A 19,297-nucleotide genomic window follows, 5' to 3' on the forward strand; every position below is an offset into this window, starting at 1 on the left:
AGCTTTTGTACAGGAACCAGTGTTTGAGATTCTGCCAGAAAGTCAGTGAATGACAGGCTGAAGAGGGTAAATCACACCCTCCTGTTTGTATATTGCTGCATTCCACCAAATCCGCCTCACAAAAGGATGATGAATGAACAAGACCTGGTGAGGAAACAGGTCAAAGAAGTGAGAACGATATCATTTGGTAAGTGCTGATCAAGTTTAGAAGAATTTTATTGAGCTCACGAAAATGCTTTAATATTCGCATTGCATTATTTTTGCAGCAACAAAACTGCAACAGAACGAGCTTGTGGAAAATAAATCAGTACTCCGTTCACTCATATTTTGCAAAATTGTTTTGCCGTTTGCTTCAGCTTATTGAAGTGATTTGATTTCGATCAGGAATTCGGAGAAGGATAAGTGAATTTCTGACGTGAAATCACAACGTCTCATTCAGATAGCAACTGTTTTTGGTCCTTGTTGCACAGCATGGAAACAGGCCCTATGACCCACCGTGTCTGCGCCGACCAGCGATCAACCCCTACCTACACCAGTTCTATCCTACACACAAGAGACAATTTACAGAAGCCAATTAACTTCCAAACCTGCACGCCTTTGGAATGTGGGAAACCGGGGCACCCGACTGCACAGTGAGTGGTGCAGCAGTAGAGTTGCTGCTTTACAGCGCCACAAATCCGGGTTCGATCCTGACTGTGGGTGCTGCCTGTACCAAGTTTGTGTGTTCTCTCTGTGACCACGTGGGTTTTCTCCGGGTGCTCCGGTTTCTTCCCACACTCCAAAGAAGTACGGGTTTGTCGGTTAATTAGCATTGGTAAAAATTGTAAATTGTCCATAGCGTGTAGGATAGTGTTAGTGTGGGGGAACATCGCTGGGTGGCGCGGACTCGGTGGGCCAAAGGGCCTGTTTCTAAATTGTATGTCTAAAGTCACCTGGGGAAAACCCACGTGGTCACTGGGAGAATGTGCAAACCCTGTACAGACAACACCCGTCGTCAGGATCGAACCCGGGACACTGGCACCGTGAGGCAGCAACTCTACCACTGCTCCACCGTGCCGCCCCGGGTCATAGTTGTGTAGGACAAGTTATTCTATAAATGGTGCATGGTCCATGAGTAAAATTTGGTCAGCATGGGTCTTTTTCACTCGTAGTGCAGTGGAGTGGGGTCGCTATTTACTTACAGGCAGCTGAGGGCAGTCGTAGGCCGTCTCCTTTGCTGACTGGCCATTTTGATTGGCTCATTGGAGTTTCACGACATAGGAAGACCTACCGGTAGGTAAAATGCCCGCTAAACTTTATTATACTTCTTAAAAGTGTCTCCACTCCTTCTCCCCACCGCCCCTTCTCTCCCCTTCTGTCTCCTTCTCTCCCCTTCTCTCTCCCTCTCCTTCTCTCTCCCCTTCTCTCCTCCTCTCTCTCCTTCTCTCCCTCCCTCCCTCACTCTCTAAAGGACTTACCGTTCTCTGTGGCAGCCGTTTACCTTCCTCTTCATCGCGCAGACAGCGCTCCTCCTCTGCCCCTGGCCCCCACCTTAGCGATGTGTTTGTGTGTGTTTATGTGTGTGTGTGTGTGTGTGTGTGTGTGTGTGTGCGTGTGTGTGTGTGTGCGCGTGTGCGCGTGTGTGCGTGTGAGAGTCGGTAGTGCGCGTGCGCGCGCGGTCGGTAGATGCAGCTCGCGGTTCGGTCGATCCAGCTCGCGGTTTCAACGCGGCCGGTCGATCCAGCTCGAGGCTTTCCAGCGAGTGCCCTCGAGCTTGAAGGTCGAAGGCACTCTTCTGGACTCACGGATTAGATCGCCCAAGTGGGACAGGCCCTTAAGTCTTGCAACACCTCGGCAATACAAAGTTGCACAGCAATCGCACCATACATTTGTATATGTCAGTCATCTACATTTTATATGATACATTTTGGAAACAATGTCAGGTTCAACCTTTTTTTGTTTCAACTTCCATACGTTTTCCTCTCTGGTATCCACAATATCACTGATACACTTTACCAATGCATTCGTTTGTGTGGCCGGCCCTGTATTGTTAAAATTCTGATGATAGGTTATTCTGTTAATATATTGCCTGTCGACATTTCAGATTGTTACAGTATGTGGGAAAAGAGGGCCATACACTGTATTTTCTTCCATTGCTTTCTGTCAAAGTAGTGCATTTTACAGCGTGTGAGCCTGGGAGATGTGGACCATAAAACCATCATGAGAAACTAGTGCCCCAAAAACATTTCTTTAAAGATTGATAAAGCAATTATAAAGTGCATAACAGCATGGTTTAAAGAGAGTTTTCTGACTGCCTAAAATGTTGTGAGAATTCAAAGTCCCCCTTGACCCATCCACCCACAAGCAAAGTTTTACTTGTTGTTTTCAATTTTAGAAATATGTTGTTTTGGACGAAATCCCCATTTTTGCATCTGCTTTACAAGTCACCTCCAGTGACCCAGTCACAGAACTCACTCATCGCCGAGAACATTCGATGTTAAAAAAAAGTTTTGCATTTCATGTTTAATCTAAAAATACAAATGTTATTGCATCCAAAATAATGAAGCAATTTATGTTATTGCACGGACATCTCATGATTAATCGTGAAAGCAAATTCTAAATTCATTAAATCATAGAACTTTACAACATGGAAGTCATTAGGTTCGTCGAATATTCATTAGTTTTCATTATTAATAAATTACCTCTGAGAAAATTCCTACCACCATTTTTGAAGGACATTTTATATGGCACAGTGGCGCAGTGGTAGAGTTGCTGTCTCGCAGTGCCAGAGACCCGGGTTTGATCCCAACTACGGGTGCTTTCTGTACGGAGTTTGCACATTCTCCCCGTGACTGCATGGGTTTTTTCCGGATGCTCCGGTTTCCTCCCACACTCCAAAGACGCGCAGGTTTTTAAGTTAATTGGTCTCTGTAAATTGTCTCTGTTGTGTAGGACAGAACGAGTGAACGGGTGGTCGCTGGTCAGCACAGACTCGATGGGCCGAAGGGTCTGTTACCATGCTGTATCTCTAAACTAAACTAAACACAAATGTTCTATTCTCTCCCTCTGTTCTCTTACAAGAAGTTACATTGACGCTTTCAGCGCAGAAATCGAATAAAATATAATTTGACCTTTTTGCAACCCTGTGGGCTCTCTTAATCTCAGCTCTAATTAATGTTCTCAATGGCAGCTTGCATCTGCGTGATACTATTGTGTAGAAAAAAACAGTGTACAATCAGGCACTAACAAAGCTGGATCCAGTGAAGTACTGGGGATTTAAATCATTTCGAAGATGGATTATATGGTGGAATTATGAAGGGTGTAAGATCCAAAAAGAGAGAGGGAGGTGAAAGGTTTTCAGGAAAGAATTATTGCAAGTTAGATGCAGCTAAAGGCACAACTACTCATATTGTTATGTGAAGGGTGCAATCAGTTATATGAAGACCTCTAGAGTTACAGGAGCATAACGGGCTTGTGAATGCAATGCACAATGTTAATGTATAAACAAAAAAAATACATTAATAACACAATAATGCAAAAAGCAGTTCTCACCTGTTCTCAAAAACAGCTTCTTCCCCTTTGTTATCAGGATTCTGAACACTCCTTCCGTAAGCTAGGGTACTGTCTGATTCACCTCAATCCCATTTGCGGACATTGGACTGTGTTTCTAGAACTGTAATTTGATTTGATGGTATTGACGTATAGTATTATCAAGTAGGATGGCACGGTGGCGCAGCGGTAGTGCTGCTGCCTCACAGCACTAAGTACCCAGGTTTGATCCTGACTCTGGGTGCTGTCTGTATGGAGTTTGTACGTTTTCGCTGTGACCACGTGGGTTTTCCCCAGGTGCTCTGGTTTGTTCAAAGATGTCCAGGTATGTAGGTTAATTGGCTTTGGTAAAAAAAAAATTAAATTGTCCCTAGTGTGTGTAGGATGGCGCTCGTGTATGCGGTGATCATTGATCAGTGCGGACTCGGTGGGCCGAAGGGCCTGTTTCCGCACTGTATCTCTAAAGTCTAAAGTTTAAATCTGATCTGATTTCACGTGACAATAATAATAAACCTAAAGCTGGCATCTGAGACAGGACGTGGACAAGTTGGGCCAAAGGGCCTCTTTCCATGCCTTGTCAATTTGACTATGACTTCCTTTCTCAGCCGTCACTGGATTAACTGTCAGTGAGGCAGTTTTATATTCAATGGCCAATTTCTTAACAGACTTTCAGGTTAATAATCTGTTTGTGTGGTGGTACTCCAATACCTTTTAGAAGTCCATGTAACCCAATTCTACTGCAGTAACTAGGAGAGTCTAGGACCAGAGGGCACAGCCTCAGAATAAAAGGACGTACCTTTAGAATGGAGGTGAGGAGGAATTTTGTTAGTCAGGTGGTGAATCTGTGGAATTCATTGCCACAGACGGCAGTGGAGGCCAAGTCAATGGGGATTTTTCAAGTTGAAGTTCACATTTATTGCCACATGCACCATTTAAGGTGGAATTTGATTTACCATGCAGCCACACAATCAAAAAGAGCACAATACACAATAGAATACAACATGAACATCCACCACAGTGGAATCACAGTGGAAGGGAATAACGTTCAGTTCTCCTCCTTTGTTCATCCGTGGTCGGGGCCATGAACCCTCCGCAGTCGCCACGACAGACGCCCCGATGTACAGGCCCTCTCGTCGGGATGTTCGAAACTCCGACGTTGGGACGGACAGACACTCCGCGGCTTGGAGATGCCGAATCGGCCGCTTTCTACCGGAGGCCGCGGCTTCACGATGTTATAGGCCGCAGGCCAGCAGTCGATGCTCTTCTCCGGCGATCCCCAGCGAGGGATCCCAGGCTCCGCGATGGAAAGTCCGCGCTGCACCCACTGCTGCAGCTCTGGGCCAGAGTCCGGATCGGCCGCACCAATCCAAGCTGTTAGGCTGCAAGCGAAGGCGAAAGTGCGACCAGGAGAAAAGAGGCATTCCACCGAGGTAAGTGACTGAAAAAACAGTTCCCCCGATTCCCCCCCCCCCCACCCCCCCCCCCCCCCCCCACCCCCCCCCCCCCCCCCCCCCCCCCCCCCACACACTAAAACACACTTTTAGACATTAAAAACAAAAAAAAAGTCGAAAGGACGAACAGCTGCTGGCGAGGCTGCCAGTTCACCGCGCCACCAGAAGGTGGAGATTGACAGAATCGTGGTTAGTAAAGGGGCGGTCTCACTGCGACGACCTAATTGCTGAGTTTAGAAGAGTTTGAAAAAATGTCATGTTGAAGACCTCCCTCAACTATGTCGAAGACCTCCTTGGCTAGCCTCGACTAGCTTTGGTAAAATTGGACACCAAATAGTGGAGAGTGAAGACGACCTCCTTTGATCTCCTACGACCTCCCTTCGACTATGTTGAAGACCATCTACGACTACCTTCGATTACCTTCGACTACCCTCGATTACCTACGACTAACATGCCGACCTACTACGACCTACTTCGACTAAACCTACGAGTAAAAAAAGTATCGATTTTTTTCCATGGCGACCTTTTTTTACTCTCATGTTGAAAAATACGCCACGACTTAGCTGAGGAGGCCTCAAGTACGCAGGGACTACTCTCGAGCATGAAGGAGAGTTACAAAGACCTGCTAGGACCTCGTGTCGACCATGCTGCGAGTATGAGTCGAGGGCAAACTCGCCAGAACTCGCGGATTAGGTCACCGCAGTGAGGCAGCCCCCTTAAGGTGTCAGGAGTTATGGGGAGAAGGCAGGAGAATGGGGTTAAGAGGGGAAGATAGATCAGCCATGATTGAAAGGCGGAGTAGACTCGATGGACCGAATAACCTAATTCTGCTCCTATAATTTCTGAACTACCTTGATCCATTATCTCAATCGAAGATGTCAATTCAATTGATCAGACACTATCTTCCTTTTCCCTTCTGTTCTCTTTTATAACTTTCCAGATCAAAGTTATTTTGCACCTGAAAGTGTTTGCCAATTATGTTTTCACTGCTGTTAGGCTGACGAGCCTGTAGCTTCCTGGTTTAGCACCCTGTATTTCTCGAGTACAGACACTCCCCGACTTATGCAAGAGGTGACTTGTGTAAACTCACACTTACCTCGACAATTCAGTCCTCTGGAGCAATCAAGGCAGTTTATAATTACAACAACACTGTACGACCATTCAACTTTACATCGGAAACAATCTGGCAATGGTGGCAGTGCTTACCCAGAAGGCCGTGCGCAGCAGAAAGAGCCCCATCAGTGAGTGTTGATGATTCGAACAATTCCTCTCTAATCTCTCTCTTGGCTTCTTTCAAACATTTAAGATTCATTCCATCTGTATTGGGAGACATCAATCTTCAGAATTTATATTCTTTATCTTACATCACTCCAATTTTTACTGTTCTGTTCCTTAGTTTATGAGTGTGATTTTTGCACCAGTTGCTTTCTTTATAAATACATACACAGCACTGATAGTTTATCCATCCCCTCTCCTGCTGCAGCGGTAGAGTTGCTGCCTCACGACGCCAGAGACTCGGATTCGATCCTGTCTACGGGTGCTGTATGTTCTCAGTTTGTACGGAGTTTGTATGTTCACCCTGTGACCTCGTGGGTTTTCTCCAGGTGCTCCAGTTTTTGCAACACTCCAAAAACGTGCAGGTTTGTAGATTACATGGGTTCTGTAAATTGAGTGTTAGACAGTGCTAGTGTACAGGGTGATCGTTGGTCGGCGCTGACTCGGGAGGCCAAAGGGTTTGTTTCCACGCTGTACTTTTAACCTAAACTCCATGAAGATTTACATTTTTTTTAAACTACTGCAATTATTTCCCCAGTTAACTATTTGTACTTTATTGATAAAATGTTTTAAAATGTCTTAAGTAAATATTGCCTGATAATCTTTTTCTTACAACCTGTTTTATTCCTTTTTAATAACTTGATAAATTCCATTTTGCTCCATCCATAATCTTCCTAGATTAATAGACTCTTTCCCCTGGCACGCTTCATCTGTATTTTCTTTGTGATTTATTTTTATGTATATTTCCTTTGTCACACAGGTCATGCAGTTGCATTACAAAGATCATAATAGCACAGGAATAAGCTTTAAGGCCCTGAACATATTGCCAAGCTAATCTCTGTCTTCATGTGATCCATAGCCCTCCATTCCCTGCATATCTTATGTGAAAGCCTGCCTAAAAACATCATAAATACTACTCATTTATCTGTTTCCTAAGACTACCTAACACCTCGTAAATACCACTAACGTGTCTGCTTCCTGCATTACTCCCAGCAGTGTGTTACAGGCACCCACCAACCCGTGAGTTAAAAAATCTTGCCCTTCCAATCTCATAAGGTCATAAGTGATAGGAGCAGAATTGGGCCATTTGGCCCATCTAGGGCAGCTTCCACAGCCTTCTGTGAAAAAGAATTCCACAGATTCACCACCCTCTGACTAAAGAAATTCCTCCTCATCTCCTTCCTAAAAGAATGTCCTTTAATTCTGTGGCTATGATCACTGGTCCTAGACTCGGAGGTGCAAAACGATTTGAGAGTTTGGGATAATCTAGACTCTCCCACTAGTAGAAACATTCTGTTCACATCCACTCTATCCAGGCCTTTCATTATTCGGTAAGTTTCGATGAGGTTTTCCCCTCATCCCTCTAAACTCCAGCGAGTACAGGCCCAGTGTCGACAAACGCTCATTGTATATTAACCCACTCATTCTTGGGATTATTCCTGTAAACCTCCTCTGAACCCTCTCCAGAGCCAACACATCCTTCCTCAGATATGGTGCCCAAATTTGCTCACAATACCAAATACGGCCGACCTCATAGAGCCTCATCTCCTTTAAATGTCTCCTTTCACCTTGAACCTATGCTCTCAGGTTCATGATATTTCCACCCTGGGTAAAATGTTTCTGACTGTCTACCCTATCTTTTGTAAACTTCCGTCAGGTTTCCCCCCTGCCTCCGATGCTCCAGAGAAAACAATTCAAGTTTATCCAACCTCTCTTTACAACTAGCACCCTCTAATCCAGGGTACACAAAAAAGCTGGAGAAACTCAGCGGGTGCATCAGCAACTATGGAGCGTAGGAAATAGGCAACGTTTCGGGCCGAAACCCTTCTTCAGACTCAGTCTGAAGAAGGGTTTTGGCACGAAATGTTGCTTATTTCCTTCGCTCCATAGATGCTGCTGCACCCACTGAGTTTCTGCAGCTTTTTTGTGTACCTTCGAATTTCCAGCATCTGCAGTTCCTTCTTGAACCCTCTAATCCAGGCCTGATCCTGACTCCAAACTCCCAAATCTTTTTGCACCTCCGATTTCTGAATCCCAAACGAGCGTGAAAGGGTGATCGATGGTCAGTGTGGACACGGTGGGCTGAGAGGGCTGTTTCCATGCTGTATCTAGCAATCAGGTGCTATGAGAATGCAGGGTGACTTGGACAGGTTGGGTGAGTGGGCAGATGCATGGCAGGTGAAATTTAATGTGGATAAATGTGAGGTTATCCACTTTGGTATCAAAAACAGGAAGGCAGATTACTATCTAAATGCCGTCAAGTTGGGAAAAGGGGAAGTACAATGGGATCTGGGGGTCCTTGTTCATCAGTCTATGAAAGTAAGCATGCAGTTACAGCAAGCAGTGAAGAAAGCGAATGGCATGTTGGCCTTTATAACAAGAGGAGTCGAGTATAGGAGCAAAGAGGTCCTTCTGCAGTTGTACAGAGCCCTAGTGAGACTACACCTGGAATATTGTGTGCCGTTTTGGTCCCCTAATTTGAGGAAGGACATTCTTGCTATTGAGGGAGTGCAGCGTAGGTTTACAAGGTTAATTCCCGGGATGGAAGGACTTTCATATGCTGAGAGAATGGAACGGCTGGGCTTGTACACTCTGGAGTTTAGAAGGATGAGAGGGAATCTTATTGAAACATATAGGATTGGTAAGGGTTTGGATACGCTAGAGGCAGGAAACATGTTCCCGATGTTGGGGGAGTCCAAAACCAGGAGCCACAGTTTAAGAATAAGGGGTAAGCCATTTAGAACGGAGACGAGGAAACACTTTTTCTCACAGAGAGTTGTGAGTCTGTGGAATTCTCTGTCTCAGAGGGCGGTGGAGGCCGGTTCTCTGGATACTTTCAAGAGAGAGCTAGATAGGGCTCTTAAAGATAGTGGAGTCAGGGGATATGGGGAGAAGGCAGGAATGGGGTACTGATTGGGGATGATCAGCCATGATCACATTGAATGGCGGTGCTGGCTCAAAGACCCGAATGGCCTACTCCTGCACCTATTGTCTACTGTCTATTGTTTAAAACACAAGATCCAAAATTGCTAAAGATAGATACAAAACTCAGTGGATCAAGCAGCATCTCTGGAGAGAAAAAAAATAGGTGACGTTTCGGGTCAGAACCTTTCTTCAGACTAAAAGTAGAGGTTGGGGGGAGGGATGGAAATAAACGGGAGAGGAGACTTTGTCTTTAATTGTTGACTGTTTTTGCAAGGCAGTGTGAAGTGTAGATGGAGTCAATGGTCTGTGATGGTGTATGGGTTTAATTAATTTACAATGAGAGTGGCAAAGTTTAAAGGAGATGTGCAGAGCAAGTTGTTTTACACAGAGAGCAGTGAGTGCCTGTGAGTGTCGGTGGTGGTAGCGTAGGCAGATTTGTGGGTGGCGTTGAAGAGATTTTTGGATAGGCATATGGATATGCAGGGAATGGAGGGACATGTATTATGTGCAGACAGATAAGAGTTGGTTTTGGCATCATGTTCGACACAGGCTGTGTCGGCTGAAGGGCCTCTTACTGTGCTGTAAAATAAAATTTGAGAAAGGCAACAGCGTTATTAAGAATTAATGTAGAGCATTTTAGGATGGCACGGTGGCGCAGCAGTAGAGCTGCTGCCTTGCATCGCCAGAGACCCGGGTTCCATTCTGTACAGTTTGTACATTCTTTCGATGACTGTGTGGGTTTTCTCCGGGTGCTCCAGTTTCCTCCCACACTACAAAGACATGCAGGTTTCTGGGTTAATTGGCCTCTGTAGGTCATAAGGTCATAAGTGATAGGAACAGAATTAGGCCATTCGGCCCATCAAGTCTACTCCGCCATTAAATCATGGCTGATCTATCTCTACCTCTTAACCTCAGTCTCCATCCTTCTCCCCAAAGCTCAAAACCCCATAAAAATCCGTAAAAATTGTCCATAGACGGCAGTATACGGGCGATCTCTGTTTGGCGTGAACTCGATCAGCCGAAGGGCCTGTTTACACGCTGTATCTCTAAACTAAACCAAACCTTGAAGAAAATGTGATAGATGCTGGACACGGAAATGTAGAAACAAAGAACTGCAGATGCTGGTTATCGAATTGAATTGAATACTTTATCTTGCACTAAACATTATTCATGTTATTCCCTTTATCATGTATCTGTACACTGTGGATGGCTCGATTGTAATCATGTAAAATCTTTCCGCTGACTGGTTAGCAAGCAACAAAAGCTTTTCCCTGTACCTCGGTACACGTGACAATAAACGAATAATCTAAACTCAAACTATCCTTATGGCCAGTACCAATCCGTAGTACTTTGCCACCTGGAAGAACCAGTTAGTTACTGATGGCAATGTTTCAGGTTGGGTCAAGAGAAGGGTCTGCCATTCCCTCCACAGATGCTGCCTGATCTGCTGAGTTCCTCTAGCAATTTGTGTTTCAAGTATTCTAATGTGGTTTTAATCCTGGGTTCACTCTGCTGTTTGCCTCTGGTCACCTGCCCTTTCCTGTCACCGATCCCGTTGGCTCTTTCATTTCTGCTCTCAGGTGCTGCCCCCCAATCTCCCTTCCACACCAAGTCCTGCTATTGGTGACAATGAAGAAAAAGGAGCTGCAGATGCTGGTTTGGAATTAAAAAAGCACTGGAGTAACTCAGCGGGTCAGGCTGCTTAAGAAGGGTTCAGAGCCAAAACGTCACCTATCCTTGTTCCCCAGACCCGCCGAGTTACTCCAGCACTTTGTATCTTTTATCGGTGATGATGACCTGCATTTCCCTAACACCTTTAATGAACCAAACTGTATCAAGCCAGTCAAACCATGAAGGCGCTGCACAGCAAAAGAGAGATGATCAGGCTGCAGATAAGAAGAGGTACAGGGGCTGGGGGAAAAGTTCCAGTGCTCAGTGTCATAATGCTGAAAGCACGACTGTCAGTTTAGAGTTTAGTTTAGAGATACAGCACGGAAATAGGCCCTTCGGCCCACCGAGTTGACTGTAACCATTGATCACACCAGTTCTATTTTAACCCTTTCTCATCCACTCCCTACACGTTAGGAACAATTTGCAGAGGTCAATAACCTGCAGTGTGGGAGGAAACCAGAGCACCTGGAGGATAACCCACGCGGTCACAGGGAGAACGTACAAACACCTTACAGATAGCACCCGAGGTATCTGGCGCTGTAAGCAGCAACTCCTCTGCGCCACGCGAGTGTTGAAGTTGTTGCAGGTATAGAATAAATAAATGGCATTTCAAATGCTTGTGGAAGACCAGACAACATGGTGTTAAAGCCCTGTCCCACAGTACGAGTTCATTCCAAGAGCTCTCACGAGTTTAAATAAAATCAAACTCGTGGTAAGCACGGAGAATGAACGTAGCGGGTACGTATGAGCTTGGGGACGTCTCTTAGCGGCTCGTAACACTAACGGCAGGTACTCGGGAAGACACGCAAATGGCAGGTAAGCACGAGAGCCCTCAGTATCGATGAGTGGCCATTACCATAAATCTCCGAGTTCGAATCAGGGCAAACTCGGGACAGATCTTGGAATGAACTCGTACCGTGGGACAGGGCTTACTTTGCTGCACTGAGAGGAAGTAATGCAGGATTTAACTTCATTGAAGTAAGCCTTTAGCAGTTTGTGAGAGGGTCACAACCCCTCATATCTGTGTGGACCTCTGACTTGAGGTGGGTGGGGTGAACGGTGGGGGTGGGTGATTAGTGGATGAGCTGGACAAGGGGACTTGACCTACTCGACATCAATGTTTCAGCACAGAAACATTAACAAAGGTCTTTCTGACACATGGATCAATGTGTGTGTAGGAGAACTTCCCTGATGAATATGTCTCCACTCCAACAAGAAAGCAGAGTCTGTGGCAGAAGTATTTTAGTTTAGTCACAAAATGCTGGAGTAACTCAGTGGGACAAGCAGCAGCTCTGGACAGAAGGAATGGGTGACGTTTCGGGTTGAGACCCTTCTTCAGTACAGAGGGTCTGAAGAAGGTTGTCAACCCGAAACGTCACCCATTCCTTCTCTCCAGAGATGCTGCCTTTCCTGCTGAATTACTCCAGCATGTTGTGTCTATCTTTGGTATAAACCAGCATCTGCAGTTCACATTTTAGTTTAGTTGTAGATGTAGCCCAGTCCGTCACACCAGACCGCACATCTCCTTTAAACTTTGCCACTCTCACTTTAAAGCTCTGCCCTCTAGTATCTGATTTTTATATCCTGGGTAAAAGGTTCTGAAGGTCTCCCCTATCTATTCCTACCTTCATTTTATACACTCAAGTTCAAGTTCAAGTGAGGTTATTGTCATGTGTCCCTGTATAGGACAATGAAATTCTTGCTTTGCTTCAGCACACAGAACATAGTAGGCATTTACTACAAAACAGAATAGTGTGTCCATATACCATAATATAAATATATACACACATGAATAAATAAACTGATAAAGTTCAAATAACAGATAATGGGTTATTAATAATCACAGTTTTGTCCGAGCCAGGTTTAATAGCCTGATGGCTGTGGGGAATTAGCTATTCCTGAACCTGGTTGTTGCAGTCTTCAGGCTCCTGTACCTTCTACTTGAAGGTAGCAGGGAGATGAGTGTGTGGCCAGGATGGTGTGGGTCTTTGATGATACTGCCAACCTTTTTGAGGCAGCGACTGCGATAAATTCCCTCGATGGAAGGAAGGTCAGAGCCGATGATGGACTGGGCAGTGTTTACTACTTTTTGTAGTCTCTTCCTCTCCAGGGCGCTCAAATTGCCGAACCAAGCCACGATGCAACCGGTCAGCATGCTCTCTACTGTGCACCTGTAGAAGTTAGAGAGAGTCCTCCTTGACAAACATACTCTCCGTAATCTTCTCAGGAAGTAGAGGCGCTGATGAGCTTTCTTGATAATTGCATCCGTGTTCTCGGACACTCCCATCAGGTCTCTGATTGGAAAGGATTTTAATTTAATATTTTCATTGTTTGTCATTTTCATGTTATTGTGCTGCCTTCCTTCAGCAAAGCATTTGATAAGGTTCCATATGGTAGGCTGCTCTGGAAAGTTGGATTGCATGGGATCCAGGGAGAACGAGCTGAATGGTTACAGAATTGGTTTCATGAAAGCAAGCAGATGCTGTTTGTGGTGTTTCTCAATGATTTGGATGGGAATGTACAAGGCAGGATTATTACGTTTGCAGATGGCACTAAAGTGGGTGGTATTGGAAAGATGGAAAGAATGCAGTCAAAGATTTACAAGGACGTTGCCAGGACTTTAGAGCCTGTGCCATAAGGGGTGGTTGGCCAAGCTGGGACTTTATTCCGTGGAGCGCAGTAGGCTGAGGAGTAATCTTATGGAGGTGTATAAGATCGTGAAAGGAATAGAGCGGGAGAATGTATTGAGTATTTTACCCAGAGTAGGGCAATCAAGAACCAGAGGACATTGGTTTAAGGCGAGATGAGAAAGATTCAATAGGAACCCAAGGGGCAATTTTTTCACACAGAGAGTGGAGGGTTGATGGAACAAGATGCCAGAGGAGGTTAAGGCAGGTACTATCACAACATTAAAAAGGTACATGGATAGGAAGCGTTTAGAGGGATATGGATCAAACACGGCCAAGTGGGACTAGCACAGATGGGACATCTTTGTCTGCATGGACATGTTGGGCCGAAGGGCCTGAATCTGCTCTGAATCTCAATGAAGCCTGTAAGAAATACTGCTGTTGTTGTGTGAAATCTGTACATGGCTTGGTTCACGACTTATAAAGTGAGTTATTGCTGCAACTATATATCTCTTTACGATCAATTTACCATTGGAATAGATATTAGATTAAAGCAAGTTCCTGAAGAGTAATTAAATTACTTGATTTAAGCAAATTATTTATGCACACCAATTTGAAATAAACCATAAATTAGAAAGTAATTTTTCCTACCAACTCGCAGTGATATTATTGATCCACTAAACTGGGAAGAGGCTTTCTACAGGAGTGAAAAAATAGAAGAGGTTTGACAAGACTAGAAACATAGAAACATAGAAAATAGGTGCGGGAGGAGGCCTTTCAGCCCTTCAAGCCAGCACCGCCATTCATTGTGATCATGGCTGATCGTCCCCTATCAATAACCCGTGCTTCTCCCCATATCCCTTGACTTCACTAGCCCCTAGAGCTCTATCTAACTCTCTCTTAAATCCAGCCAGTGACTTGGCCTCCACTGCCCTCTGTGGCAGGGAATTCCATAAATTCACAACTCTCTGGGTGAAAAAGTTTTTTTCTCACCTCAGTCTTGAATGACCTCCCCTTTATTCTAAGACTGTGGCCCCTGGTTCTGGACTCGCCCAACATTGGGAACATTTCCCCTGCATCTAGCTTGTCCAGACAGACGAGAAAGCCACAAAATGCTGGAGGAACTCCTCTGGACCCTCTCCAATGCCAGCACATCACTCCACAGATATGGGCCCCAAAACTGCTCACAATACTACAAATGCAGTCTGACCAGCGCCTCATTGAGCCTCATCATTACTGTACATCAAAAATAGACACAAAATGCGGGAGTAACTCAGCGAGACAGGGAGCATCTCTGGAGAGAAGGAATGGGTGACATTTCAGGTCACGACTCTTCTTCAGACTGAGAGTCAGGAGAGAGCAAAACGCGAAATGGAAGGGTACAATGAAGGTAAGGTGTGAAAAGAATAGATCAAAGCAGGCGATGATCGAGCAAGTGTACAATGGTTCATTGTTGGATAAGGAGAAGTAGACAACGAGGCGTACAAAAAGTAAAATTAATCAGGAGGCAGTGAAAATAGGAGGAGAACTAGGGTGGGGGAAGGACGGAGAGAGAGGGAACACAAAATAACAGGTCACACGCCTCCCTGCGTATTCGAGTCTCCTGTCTGCACTGGCACACAACCCTGTCCAAGCTCTCTCTCCTCTCCCCCTCTAGGTGAAGCTCTTGTCTCCCTCTGGGTGAAGAACTCCTCACTTAACTAATACCTTTACCTCAAAGAACAATAGGTGATTATGTGTCAGACTGGCTATCCTCCTTGGTACCATAATGGTGTGAGTTATGTGCCCTATCAGACACTGAGCTGGTCTCAAATGTCTTTGTCTTCTTCTTCTTCTTGCATATGGCGTGCACAGCCTAAAGTTGTAGGACAATTTGTTCTATGTGATCTTATTTGATTGTGCACGGCAGGTTGATTGCATTCAACAACGTGAAGGTTGCAATCTTTCACCCCAATGTCTTTGTGAAGGCAAATCTTATCTTAGTGACCTTGCAGGTGGCCTCATGATTAAATTTTAAACAGGAGTGCTTTGGGTTAAGGTGAGAGGGTTAGACATGGTCTCTGGGGGAATTCCTTTCTACGAGTCTGGAACACGCTGCCTGGTTGATCATTACTCAAAGCATTTCGGAAGCATGGGGCCGATCACATGAATGGCCAAGGCACAGCAGGCAACGGGTCAAGTGCAGGTACAATGGGGCTGGTATGGGGAAGTACAGTGGTCGGCTGGGTCATGGTGGGCCGAAGGGTCCAATCTGCGCTGTGCACCTCTACAACTCTATTAAAACAAGATTGTTTCTTCATTTCCCTTTCCTCTTCTATTGCATAACCAAACACAAGGTCTGCTGCCCTGACATCTACACTCTGGAATAGATGAAGACTACATCTTCCTCCCCTTCTTGTGTATATTCACTTTTCTACCAAAGCTGGTTTGTACAAAAGTTAGTTTGTGAGCAGAGTAGTTAAAATGATGACTTCACAAGTCACATTTCACATGTCACAACACACACTGCAATCCACGGGCAAAGTATGTTGATCATCGTTTTATATGGTGTGACTTTAAATTATTTCTAACACTTTTACAAGCCTTTGCGGACATTTTAATAAAGCGGTTAAGACTTTCTCAGTTGCCATAATGTGCTTGCGTTCTTTTTACAATGTTCTGGAAGGTACAGTCCGTAATATTGGAAATGAATTTGTGCATTGCTGCTTTCACTCTCCTTTCACTTTATTAAAAGAAGGCGAAGGGTGATATATTGCATTGCAATGAACATATATTAATGTACATCAATGGAACGGAGTAAAGTGATTATTCGTAGATTTCCATGACAAAGCATGAGATAGTTGGGTCTGACTGAATGCAACATGTACTTGCAAAGGAGGAAGCTTGTACACTGGGAACATCGAGCTCTGAATCCCTCTTGTTCTGGATAGAGTGGAAATGTTGTTTCCAGTCGGAAAAATGCTCCCGATGATGGGGGAGTCCAGAAACAGGGGTCACAGTTTAAGAATAAGGGATAGGCCATTTCGGACTAGAATGAGGAAAAACCTTTTCAGCCAGAGAGTTGTGAATCTGTGGAATTCTTTGCCACAGAAGGCAGTGGAGGCCAATCCACTGGATGTTTTCAAGAGAGCGTTAGATTTAGCTCTTCGGGCTAACAGAATCATGGGATGTGAGGGGAGAGCCGAAATGGGGTACTGATTTTGGATGATCAGGGCATCTTAGTCGACATGAGCAAGTTGGGCAGAAGGGCCTTTTATATGTTGTATGACTCTATAAGAAATGGATAGGCCAAGTTTAGAGGGATATGGACAAAATGTGGGCAGATAGGATCATAGTTGGAGCATCTTGGTCAGCATGAGCAAGTTGGGCTGAGGGGCCTGTTTCTGTCCTGTATGACTCTCTGACTATATTGCAAATAAAGGAAATAATTTTTTCAACATGCAAAAGCCAGAAACATATTAAACGATAAACATTGAAAAAAAAACTTTATGACTGAATTAATTGGCAATCCCACAATTCCCTTTGGAATCAACGAGGTTATGGGAAAACAGAATCCATTCAATGCAAAAGTAGGATTGGTATCTGGTATTGCATGCAAGTTAATCTAGAAGATATGATGTTGAACAGAATGATGTGTATCACATGGTTTAGTTTATTTTTAGTTTAGTGATACAGTGTGGAACCAGGCCCTTCAGCCCACCGAGTCCACATCGACCAGCAATCCCTGCACACCAAAGGGCCTGTCTCACAAGCATGCGACTGCATGCGGCAAGCGCGACCAAACCGGAAGCAGGGGCCGCGCGGAGGTCGAGTGATCCTTGTACGAGTTGACGTGAAGTTCGAGCGAAGTCTGCGGGAAGTTCGCGCTAGGTGTACACCGTCAAGACGCTGCGTACGGCGTCGAGACGCTGCGCACGCCCGTCGAGGCGGTGCGTACGGCATCAATGCGGCTGCTGACCGGAAGGCTGTTGCCGCGCGGAATTTTTGGACAGTGTCAGTTTTTCGGAGCCCCGCGCGATGTCGGGACCAGCTCCGCACAACTCCATACGGCTCCGGCGATCGAAGTGGGACCGGCCCCGCGTGGCCGTACGGTTCAAGCGACCACCCGCGCTTGCCGCATGCAGTTGCATGCTGGTGGGACAGGCCCTTTACACTATCCAGCACACACTGACACACTGGGGATAATTTTATATCATTATATGACTCCATCATATCACTATTATATCAAGCCAATTAACCCATAAACCTGCACATCTTTCGTGTGGGAGGAAACCGGAGCAACCAGAGAAAACCCACGCAGTCACAGGGAGATCGTGCAAACTCTGACGGCACTCGTAGTCAGGATTGAACCTGGGTCTCTGGCGATGTGAGGCAGCAACTCTACCACTGTGCCGCCCAGTTTTTAGGTGACTTTTAGTTACTCTGGACTTTTCTCTGACATTTTTAGACTGGCTCAGAAATATCAATCTCAATGTTAAACAGAGTTGCCTCTCTGCTCTACCTATCTGCTCTGCCTGTCTCAGTTATTTTCTGATAGGACTGGGGACAGGGGTCAACATGACCTCTGTGCAGCATGGAGAAATTGGACAAAATATCAAATCATTACTGTCCAATCACTTCCCCATTGCCCCCACGCCTCCCCCGACTTCCATTTCCAACTTTGACACAATTCCCTACAGGAGGGGACTGCAGATACTGGTATATCCCGAAGGTAGACACAGAATGCTGGAGTCACTCAGCAGGACAGGCAGCACCCACTGAGTTACTCTGGCATTTTGTGTCTATTTTTGACACAATTCCAGCTGGTGGGATCTCGACTTAAAAATAACCCAGGCTGCGTTTCTGTTCCCTTCACCATGGTTGGCAGAGGAGATGATTCAAAGCATTCTTGAGGGAGGTCATCTGTTTCAAATTGTGCCTCTGATCCCATCCCCGTCTCAGAAACTGAACTGCTTTTGGCTTCACATCGTTTCGGCTCGAGACGTGCAAATATTGCCCTATCTCATTTTTTTTTTTAAGTTGGCATAAAAGGAAATAAAACCACAGCTCCTGCTGACTGCCAGTTGGAATTTTCAACACGCAGGGCTACTGATGTCGGTATCACCAAATTTTTGCACAACCACGGACTGTTCCCTGGTCTAGATCAGTTTTCCTTGTCGTTATTATGTGTAAACTGATGCATTCATAGCAGAAAATGAGTTGTTATTAATGTAGTCATAGTGGCGCAGCGGTAGGGTCGCTGCATTACAGCGCCAGAGACCCGGGTTCAATCCTGACTACGAGTGCTGTCTGTACGGAGTTTGCACATTCTCTGGGCCGGGCTCGGTGGCTCCCTCTACAGGCCACAGCCCTCGAGTTGTGCCTTCCATCAGATCAGTCAGGATTCATCTTGAAATAATGTCGTACCATTATGATTGATTATTTCATAATGATTCATATTGATTTGAAATCATTGATGTTAATGAAATCCGGGCAGCCACCCGAGGAATGATTCATTTTCAAATGTTTAGAAAATAAACAAAATTTCAAATTAAATGAATTTGAACATCCTAATCAAACCTATCTTCCGTGCATTTTCATTTCTTCTAGAAACCGTATGTTCGTGGATCTCAGCACATTTCCAATCGAGTTGTCTTTATCGGTAAGTTGAAGATGATCCACTGTTCAGTTAATTGAGTAAATAATAAGTATCTGATAGTGAAAAATGAAGGTTTAGGTTTATCATCCCTGCACAGTGGCGCAACGGTAGAGCTGCTGCCTCACAGCGCCAGAGACCCAGGTTCGATCCTGACCTCGGGTGCTGTCTGTACTGTTTGCACG

General features: G+C 45.3%; 1 protein-coding gene and 1 long non-coding RNA gene across 2 annotated transcripts in view; one reads left to right on the forward strand and one right to left on the reverse strand.

Moving 5' to 3' along the window:
• Positions 1-19,297, forward strand: part of agpat5 (1-acylglycerol-3-phosphate O-acyltransferase 5 (lysophosphatidic acid acyltransferase, epsilon)) — a 170,485-nt gene that overhangs the window by 7,607 nt on the left and 143,581 nt on the right. The gene's annotated exons all lie outside the window — the stretch shown is intronic.
• The window catches only part of LOC129697530 (uncharacterized), a 42,342-nt gene continuing 24,712 nt past the window's right edge, over positions 1,668-19,297 (reverse strand). Inside the window, exons 2-3 of the long non-coding RNA XR_008723539.1 lie at positions 6,186-6,296; positions 1,668-4,907 (exon numbers count right to left, since the gene is read on the reverse strand). This is a non-coding gene — a long non-coding RNA (uncharacterized LOC129697530). The remainder of the gene's footprint in view (positions 4,908-6,185; positions 6,297-19,297) is intronic.

Source organism: Leucoraja erinacea, chromosome 5 (assembly GCF_028641065.1).
Source record: "Leucoraja erinacea ecotype New England chromosome 5, Leri_hhj_1, whole genome shotgun sequence".
Lineage (NCBI taxonomy): Eukaryota > Metazoa > Chordata > Chondrichthyes > Rajiformes > Rajidae > Leucoraja > Leucoraja erinaceus.